Source organism: Somniosus microcephalus, chromosome 5 (genome assembly GCF_052327205.1).
Source record: "Somniosus microcephalus isolate GS21.2 chromosome 5, FLI_Smic_1.0, whole genome shotgun sequence".
NCBI lineage: Eukaryota > Metazoa > Chordata > Chondrichthyes > Squaliformes > Somniosidae > Somniosus > Somniosus microcephalus.
Window position 1 is genome coordinate 148,288,363 of NC_140991.1, and position 10,507 is coordinate 148,298,869.

General features: G+C 47.5%; 1 protein-coding gene across 5 annotated transcripts in view; it reads right to left on the reverse strand.

Moving 5' to 3' along the window:
* The window catches only part of ica1 (islet cell autoantigen 1), a 322,738-nt gene extending 317,593 nt beyond the window's left edge, over window positions 1-5,145 (reverse strand). For 3 of the 5 annotated variants that reach the window (XM_085988367.1, XM_085988366.1, XM_085988363.1), the window contains exon 1: window positions 4,935-5,145. The gene's annotated coding sequence lies outside the window, so the exon portion shown is untranslated. The other 2 variants (XM_085988368.1, XM_085988364.1) reach the window with 1 other exon arrangement.
* Window positions 5,146-10,507: the final 5,362 nt, after the last annotated feature.

The window sequence follows — 10,507 nt, forward strand, 5'->3', positions numbered from 1 at the left end:
CGTCGGTGGCGGGTCCCGACCCGCTGCGGTCTCCAACCCAGCCTCTGAAATGACTTTCCCGAGATTGGGCTTGTTAAGCCCGCCCAGCACGTTTCCTGGCCAATTAGAGGAAGCAGGTCTGGTGACATCATTTGATGATACGTCATCAGCCGGTTTCCTAAAAGGGATCAAGTCCAAATTTATTTTGACATTTGTGCTGTCAGTGTTCTACAGCATTGAGGTGCTGCAAACACTGACAAGCACTGCACAGAGGTGCAGGGCTGCGCCCAGGCTCTCCCATGACACCCTCCATATGCTTATGGAGGTAGTTACAGCACACAAGGAGGTCCTCTTCCCTTCCCATAGGCGGAAGAGACCTCCCCAGGAGATCAACACAGCCTGGTTGCACATTGCACAGGAGGGCACAAGCAGAGATGTGGTCAGGAGGACCTGGGTGCAGTGGCGCAAACGTTTCAAAATGATCTCAGTAGATAACGAAACATTAGTACAAAGCCACACTCAACCTCACCCTGCTGTGCCTCTCATCACATCCCCATCACTCTGCCTTTCCTAACCTACTCCTGCACATCCTTACTCACACCAACTTACCTACTTACCTTGCATCTCCACCCATCCCTCTCGATCTACATTATCACATTCCCATCTCACAAGACACCCCACACTCACCCTCATCCTAGTGCAATCATACCAATGAAGAACACACAAGGGCAGGCACTTGAGTGTCTTATGCAATGTTCATGTAAAGTTTCTGTGAATGTGGTGTCAAACATTGAAAACTTTATTTTCAACACTATGCGTTCTTGGACAGATTTGTGTGCACCTTTGCAAGTGGCTTAGTGAGGTGCAGTGAATGTTGTGATTTAACGGTACCCCCCACAATGGTGATGCGTGTGAAAGGAGTGGCATTGTAGGGATGCTTTATGGTGTTGGTGTGGGGTGGTGCCAACCTGGCACATCATGTGGCAGCCAGGGTTAAGTGAAGTAAATTTGGCCATGGTGAGGCCACCCCTGGCAGCAATGTGGTCAGGTGCTCATGCCGTGTGTCTTGTGCAGCATCAGTTGATTGCGGAGAAGGTTGGTGTTGTTGTTGGTGATACTGGTGTTGGGGCTGATCATGGTGGGATTTTGAGGACCAAGGTGAGAGAGTTTCAAGGGCACCGATGCTGATGGAATAGATGGCAGGTGAAGTAGAGATGACAGAATCAATCTGTCAATGGTGGGAGAGGTAATGAGGTCAGACTGGATGGAGATTTGTGTACTCTTTTTGTAGGGACCATAAACAAATTGGAGACTTGTCTAAAGACTTGCAGCATCCTGAATCTGCAGTGGAAATGCAGTTTAGAGAAGCTAGTGGTTAAGGGAACATGTCTCAATCAGCTGGGAGCTTTGACATGACATTTGAAACGGTCAACTCATCAGTTGATTCAATGGCCACTGTCATCCCGCCTCAGCTTCACAGATGAGGTCTAGGCACAGCAGGAAACCAGTGGGCAACCTGTCAAATCCAAAGTTGGGGAAAAAAAATAAGTAGCTGTAAACAAGCCACTCATGATTTTAATTGCCTCCCCCGCCGCTGCGTGACGGGCCTGCTCAGCGCTGACAGACCCGACATTTGGTAAAGGCGCGTGGCGGTGGGTTCATAGCAGGGTTCCGACCCACTGAGGGGAAAAAAACACCCAACCCACCACCAATCATGCCCATTGACCCCCGCAAAATCCAGCCCAAAAGTGCGGTGCCCAGAATTGGACACAATACTCCAGTTGAGGCCGAACCAGTGTTTTATAAAGGTTCATCATAACTTCCTTACTTTTGTACTCTATGCCTTTATTTAAGAAGCCCAGGATCCTGTATGCTTTTTAAACTGCTCTCGCAACCTGCCCTGCCACCTTCAATGATTTGTGCACATATACCCCCCAGGTCTCTCTTTTCATATACCCCCTTCAGAATTGTACCCTTTAGTTTATATTTCCTCTCCTCGTTCTTCCTACCAAAATGCATCACTTCGCACTTTTCTGCATTAAATTTCATCTGCCACGTGTCCATTCCACCAGCCTGTCTATGTCTTCTTGAAGTCTATCAATATCCTCCTCACTGTTCACTATACTTCCAAGTTTTGTGTCATCTGCAAATTTTGAAATTGTGCCCTGTACACTGAAGTCTAATTTATTAATATATATCAATAAAAGCAGTGGTCCTAGTACTGACCCCTGGGGAACAGCACTGTATACCTTCCTCCAGTCCAATAAACAACCGTTCACCACTACTCTTTGGTTCCTATCACTTAGCCAATTTCGTATCCATATATTCCAAATGCAAGTCAAACACACACACACACATGCACACTGCAATTGAAACCAAGAAGTTGATTTCCATTAGAGTAGACTATTGATCAGTTTGTAGGATATTACACCATAGGTCAGAAATATATCTGTTATATTTTGTCCAATATCCAATTCTGAAAATGAAGACATGTAGAAATTGTTTGTTTTTTTTTTAAATAAAACACCAGTAATTTTGCATATTCCCAATACAGAAATGACACAATTAGGCTGCAATAATTTTATAAATAGGAACAGAAATCTTTATAGGCATTTTTATGTTTCTATACACCATATTCATTTTTAAAAAGATGCTACCTTCCCCAATAAGGGTTTAACAATAATAAAAACAGAAAATGCTGGAAATACTCAGCAGGTCAGGCAGCATCTGTAGAGAGAGAAACAGAATTAACGTTTTAGGTCGATGATCTTTCGTCAGAACTGGAAAAAGTTTGAGATGTAACAGATTTTTAAACCAGTGTAGGGGCAGGGAGAGGGGGGAGGGGAGGAAAGAACAAAAGGGAAGGTCTGTGATAGGATGGAAGGCAGGAGAGATTAAAAGACAAAAGGAATGATGGTACAAGGCAAAAGGAGATGGTAATGGGACAAGGTAAGAAACAAAAGATGACTCTAGATGAGGTGTAAACGGCAATAGCAAAATCATCAACAGCTGCCATGAGAGAAAAAGAAAAAGGAAAAAAATTTTAAAAATAGGGGCCGAGGTTATGGTCTGAAATTGTTGAACTCGATGTTGAGTCCAGAAGGCTGTAAAGGGCCTAATCGAAAGATGAGCTGCTGTTCCTCAAGCTTACGCTGAGCTTCATTGGAACAGTTTAAGAGGCTGAGTACAGAGAGGTCAGAGTGGGAGTGGAGCGGAGAATTAAAGTGACAGACGACCGGAAGCTCGGGGTCAGGCTTACGGACTGAATGGAGGTGTTCCGCAAAGCAGTCACCCACTCTGCGTTTGGTCTCCCCAATGTAGAGGAGACCGCATCATGAGCAGCGAATACAGTATACTAAATTGCAAGAAGTACAAGTAAATCACTGTTTCACCTGGAAGGAGTGTTTGAGGCCCAGGACAGTGGGAAGGGAGGAGGTAAAAGGGCAGGTGTTGCATCTCCTGTGCTTGTACGGGAAGGTGTCGTGGGAAGGGGAAGGGGAATTGTGGGTGATAGAGGAGTGGACCAGGGTGCTGCGGAGGGAGCAGTCCCTTCGGAATGCTGAAAGGGGCGGGAAGGGGAAGATGTGTTTGGTGACGGGATCATGCTAGATGGAAATGGCGGATGATGATCTGGGGAATGTGGAGGCTGGTGGGGTGAAAGGTGAGGATAAGGGGAATGCTATTGTGGTTCTGGAGGGAGGGGAAGGGGCAACAGCAGAAATGCAGAAAATAGAACAGACACGGTCAAGGGCTGTATCAACCATGGTCGACGGTAATCCTCGGTTGAGGAAAAAGGAAGACATATCGGAAGCACTAGTATGGAAGGTGGCATCGTCAGAGCAAATGCGGCGGAGACGGAGAAACTGGAAGAATGGTCTTTTACAGGAAGCGGGGTGGAAGTGTAGTCCAAGTAACTGTGGAAGTCAGTGGGCTTATAGTAAATGTTTGTCAACAGCCTATCCCCAGAAATGGAGACAAAGAAGCCGAAGTAGGGAAGGGAAGAGTCGGAGATGGACCATGTTAAGGTGAGGGAAGGGTGGAAATTGGAAGCAAAGTGAATGAAATTTTCTACTTCAGGGCGAGAGCAGGAAACGGCACCAATAGTCATCAATGTACTGGAAAAAGAGGTGAGGGAGGGGACCTGAGTAGGACTGGAACAAACAATGTTCCACATATCCCACGAAAAGACAGGCTTACCTAGGGCCCATGCGGGTCCACTCACTTCCTCCAAATTAAAGGTGTTGTTATTTTGCTTTTGTATAAGGGTTTAACAATTTTTGTTTACAAATCCATTACTGTGTCATTTGTGCATGACAGCCATGACAAAAATAACAGTTCATTTCCCTTCCCAAGGAAAAAAAAATGTTTCCAAACTTTTTTTTTACAAAGACCTTTATTCAAAGGCGATAACTGGCTTTGTTTTTGCATCACGCCCATTTCACACGACAGCAAATTCTCAAGTGATGCACAATATATTCTTATCGGTGTTTTAATACCTTACCAAATACTTCCTAAACTGGCTGGGGATGATATAGTAAATACAAGAGATCGCACAGAAAAGACTACGAGCTTCTGCCATCTTGAAGAATAACCGGGTATTGGAAAACATGACACCCGAAGGATACACTGCCGGCTACCATACAATTCAGCACTTCCCTCGCATCCTTCTAGGCCATCTTTCCATATGGAAGATCACCGGCCGCTCAGTTTAGATCAAAACCACAAAAATAAGCGACAGATTACAAAGCCACGGAACCTGTAAACTGGAGCCGACATTAAACCAATTCTGAAGACGAGAGTTGATACCTCATTCAGCGTTCTCTGCTGATGCTCTCGCCGCCAACATGAAAAAAAATCGTCAATCCATTTCTTTTTGCACTGTGCTTTAAATAATTTATTAAACGTCCGCTTAGCAACAATATTTCAATTGGTTAGAAGGGATGATTCCCACCTACCAGATGAAAGGAGGGTTGCCGTGCGCGATGCTGCCGGTACCTATGCTCACGATGTTGCAGAGCCAGGAGGATCCAGCAGCCGCAGACTGGAAGCTGCCCGCGCGCCGCTCAGGTGTGTCTCTGACGTGTGCGCGCGTCAACAATGCCCAGAGAACACGTAGCATTCCAGCAACCTGTCACTCAGCTCCCAAGGTTCCACAGCAACCGCGGCTCCCTCACAAGCCTCTCCAAATCGTTCTGGGAAGTTTTAGATATATATACACATATTTAAATTATGTCCCTGATTATTTTTAAAAATTCATTCACAGGATGTGGGCATCACTGGCAAGGCCAGCACTTATTGCCCATCCCTACTTGCCCTTCAGGAGGTGATGGTGAGCTGCCTTCTTGAACCACAGCTGCAGTAGCAGTTTGGTACAACTGAGTGCCTTGCTCGGGCAGTTAAGAGTCAACCACATTGCTGTGGGTCTGGAGTCACATATAGGCCACACCATGTAAGGACAACAGATTTCCTTCCCTAAAGGACATGAGTGAATCAGATGTGTTTTACAACAATCTGGTAGTTTCATGGTCACCATTTTATTTATTTAATTAACTGAATTTAAATTCCCCAGCTGCCATGGTGGGATTTGAACTCACGTCTCTGGATCATTAGTCCAGGCCTCTGGATTACTAACCACTATGCTACTGTACCCCATATTATGGTGCTAGTATATAGATGAATGATTAAATTCATAAGTAACAGCAACTTGCACTGTTACTTGTACAGCAGCCCCACATGCAAAAATAAGCCTCAGAGCACTTTGCAATAGGAGGGGACGGATATGGGGGGTAAAGAAACAAAAAGGAGTGGCTAGAATGGAAATCAAAGGCACAGTCGAAGGATTTTGAGAGCTTTTGAGAGCAGGGAGGGAGGTAGCAAAGCAGAGGGAACCGAGTACTGAGATCCAGTGGACAGGAGTATAGCGGCTGAATTTTGGCTGTGTTTTGGTGCTCAGAACACATTATGGGGGAAGGGGGGAAACAAGGCACAAATAGAAGTAAATGGGCATGATGTATTTGCCATTACAGAGACATGGTTGCAGGGTAACCACAGCTGGGAACTGAATGTTCCAGGGTACTCAACATTTAGGAAGGACAGACAAAAAGGAAAAGGAGGTGGCACAGCGCTGTTAATAAGGGATGAGATCAGTACGGTAGAGATAAAAGATCTTGGCTCGGCAGATTGTGATGTAGAACTGGAATCAGTTTGGGTGGAGCTAAGAAACAGCAAAGGGCAGGAAACATTGGTGGGAGTTGTGTATAGGCCACCATACAGCAGTGGTAATGTAGGGCACAGTATCAACCAAAAAATTAGAAGTGCATGTAACAAGGGCAATACGGTAATCATGGGGGACTGTAATCTAATTATTGACTGGGCAAATCAAATTACCACTAATGGTGTGGAGGACGAATTCTTGGAATGCATGCGAGATGGTTTCCTGGATCAGTATATGGAGGAACCAACCAGGGAACAGGCTATTCTGGATCTGGTACTGTGTAATGAGAAAGGCCTAATCAATAATCTTGTGGTAAAGGGGCCTTTAGGGACAAGTGACCAAAATATGATTGAATTTTACATTAAGTTTGAGAGTGATGTAGTCCAATCTGAAACTAAGGTCTTCAATCTAAACAGAGGAAACTACAAGGGTATGAGGGACAAGTTGGCCATGGTAGATTGGGAGACTCGGAGCAGCGGGAGCAGAGGAGGAGCAGCCGGGTATAAAAACCCACGACCAGCGAGGCCCGAGAGCACTCGGAGCAGCGGGAGCAGAGGAGGAGCAGCCGGGTATAAAAACCCACGACCAGCGAGGCCCGAGAGCACTCGGAGCAGCGGGAGCAGAGGAGGAGCAGCCGGGTATAAAAACCCACGACCAGCGAGGCCCGAGAGCACTCGGAGCAGCGGGAGCAGAGGAGGAGCAGCGGAGGAGCAGCCGGGTATAAAAACCCACGACCAGCGAGGCCCGAGAGCACTCGGAGCAGCGGGAGCAGAGGAGGAGCAGCCGGGTATAAAAACCCAGGACCAGCGAGGCCCGAGAGCACTCGGAGCAGCGGGAGCAGAGGAGGAGCAGCCGGGTATAAAAACCCACGACCAGCGAGGCCCGAGAGCACTCGGAGCAGCGGGAGCAGAGGAGGAGCAGCCGGGTATAAAAACCCACGACCAGCGAGGCCCGAGAGCACTCGGAGCAGCGGGAGCAGAGGAGGAGCAGCCGGGTATAAAAACCCACGACCAGCGAGGCCCGAGAGCACTCGGAGCAGCGGGAGCAGAGGAGGAGCAGCCGGGTATAAAAACCCACGACCAGCGAGGCCCGAGAGCACTCGGAGCAGCGGGAGCAGAGGAGGAGCAGCCGGGTATAAAAACCCACGACCAGCGAGGCCCGCCAACACCGCAGCGGGGAGAGAGGTAAAAAATAGTCAGTGTGTGACGTCACCAGGGAGCAGGTAAGTGATTGGTTGGTGAGTATTTCTCTTTTTTAAACTTTAACTCTGTAGTTTATCGTTACTAGGGTCTTTTCTGGTGTAGCAGGTACTGTTGGTAGACTATACAAGAGCTTTAGAGATATCTTTAATTGGTGATAGTAAATTAATTTAAATTAATTAAGGGGAAAGTCATGCCAGGAGAGCCCAGCCCCGTGATGTGCTCCTCCTGCTCCATGTGGGAATTCAGGGGCACTGCCCCTGGTGACTACGTGTGCAGGAAATGCATCCATCTGCAGCTATTAGCAGACCACATTGAGGAGCTGGAGCTGCGGGTGGATGGGTTGTGGAGCATTCACGAGGCTGAGAAGTTCGTGGATAGCACGTTTAGTGAGTTGGTCACACCGCAGGGAAGGGCTGCACAGGAAGAAAGGAAATGGGTGACCACCAGGTGGAGCAATAGAAGTAGGCAGGTAGTGCAGGAAACCCCTGTGACCATTCCCCTCTCAAACAAGTATACCGTTTTGGATACTGTTGGGGGGAATGACTCACCAGGGGAAGGCAGCAGCAGCCAGCTTCCTGGCACTGGGGGCGCTCCTGCTGCCCAGGAGGGGAGGAAAAAGAGTGGGAGAGCAATAGTCGTAGGGGATTCTATAGAAAGGGGAACAGATAGGCGTTTCTGTGGCCGTAGACGTGAATCCAGGATGGTTTGTTGCCTCCCTGGTGCCAGGGTCAAGGATGTCACTGAGCGGCTGCAGGGCATTCTGGAGGGGGAGGGTGAACAGCCAGAGGTCGTGGTCCACATTGGTACCAACGACATAGGTAAAAAGAGGGATGAGGTCCTGCAGCAAGAATTTAGGGAGCTAGGGGCAAGATTAAGGAGCAGGACCTCAAAGGTTGTAATCTCTGGATTACTCCCGGTGCCACGTGCTAGTGAGTATAGGAATAGGAGGATAGAACAGATGAATGCGTGGCTAAAGGGATGGTGCAGGAGGGAGGGCTTTAGTTTCCTGGATCACTGGGTCTGCTTCTGGGAAAGGTGGGACTTGTACAAGTCGGACGGTTTACACCTGAACCAGAGGGGAACCAATATCCTTGCGGGGAGGTTTGCTAGCACTGCTGGGGGGGGGTTTAAACTAATTCGGCAGGGGGATGGGATATAGAGTGGAGCTATAGTAGGGGGTGATGTACAGCCAAATAAGGAGGAAAAAACAAGTCAGCAGGGAAGGCAGAGCAAAGATGTGAAGGCAAAAGGGAATAGGGCAGGGCTGGAAGGCATTTATTTTAATGCAAGGAGTCTTGCAAATAAGGTGGATGAACTGAAGTTGTTGTTGAACACATGGGAGTACGATATTGTTGCTATCACGGAGACATGGTTGAGGGAGGGTCAGGACTGGCAGCTAAATATTCCGGGGTATAGAATCTTCAGGCGAGACAGAGGGGGGTGTAAAAGGGGAGGGGGTGTTGCAATATTAATTAAGGAGTCTATTACTGCTGTAAGGAGGGATGATATATTAGCGGGTTCCTCTAATGAGGCCATATGGGTAGAACTTAAAAACAAAAAGGGGTCAAGCACCTTGCTGGGAGTGTACTATAGGCCCCCAAACAGTCAGGGGGAGATAGAGGAACAGATATGCAGGCAGATATCAGAAAAGTGTGAAAATAATAGGGTAGTAATAGTGGGGGATTTCAACTTCCCCAATATAAATTGGGATAGTCAGAGTGTGAAAGGCTTGGAGGGAGCAGAATTCTTAAAGTGCATCCAGGAAAGCTTTTTGAGCCAACATGTAGAAAGTCCTACAAGAGAGGGGGCGGTACTGGACCTAATTCTAGGGAACGTAGCCGGGCAGGTGGTGGAAGTGTCTGTAGGAGAGCATTTTGGCGATAGTGACCACAATTCGGTGAGATTTAAGGTGGTCATGGAAAAAGACAAAGACGGCCCGGAAATCTGGGTTCTAAATTGGGGGAAGGCCGATTTTAATAAGATAAGACAGGATCTGGCAAAAGTGGACTGGGAGCAGCTACTTATAGGAAAATCCACATCAAAACAGTGGGAGGCTTTCAGAAGGGAAATAGAGAGAGTACAACACCAACATGTTCCTGTAAAGGTCAAGGGTGGGACCAACAAGCAAAGGGAACCTTGGATGACAAAGGATATACAAAAATGCATTAGGAAAAAAAGGGGGGCTTTTGGCAGTTACAAAAGACAAAAGACGGTGGAAGCCCTAGAGGAGTATAGGAGGTGCAGGGGCATACTTAAAAAGGAAATTAGGAGGGCGAGGAGGGGCCATGAAATAACACTGGCGAGCAAAATAAAGGAAAATCCTAAGATGTTTTATAAGTATATTAAGGGCAAGAGGATAACCAGGGAAAGGGTAGGGCCCATTAGGGACCAAAGTGGCAAGCTGTGTGTAGAGCCAGATGAAGTAGGTGGGGTTTTAAATGAATTTTTTGCCTCAGTGTTCACTATGGAGAAAGACGATGTAGATATAGAAGTCGGGCAAGGGGACTGTGACATACTTGAACATATTAGCATCGAGAGGGAGGAGGTACTAGCGGTTTTAGCAGGCCAAAAAGTGGATAAATCCCCAGGCCCGGACGAGATGTATCCCAGGCTGTTGTGTGAGGCAAAGGAGGAGATTGCAGGGGCTCTGACACAAATTTTCAGAACCTCTCTGGCCACAGGGGATGTACCAGAGGACTGGAGAACAGCTAATGTAGTACCATTATTCAAGAAGGGTAGCAGGGATAAACCAGGGAATTACAGGCCAGTGAGCCTAACATCTGTGGTAGGGAAATTATTGGAAAAAATTCTGAGGGACAAAAGTAGTCTCCACTTGGAGAGGCAAGGATTAATCGGGGATAGTCAGCATGGCTTTGTCAAGGGTAAATCATGTCTGACCAATCTGATTGAATTTTTCGAGGGGGTGACTAGGTGTGTGGATGAGGGAAATGCTGTGGATGTGGTTTACATGGACTTCAGTAAAGCTTTTGACAAGGTCCCGCATAGGAGACTGGTCAAGAAGGTAAGAGCCCATGGGATCCAGGGGGCCTTGGCGCGTTGGATCCTAAACTGGCTGAGTGGCAGGAGGCAGAGGGTGATGGTCGAAGGTTGC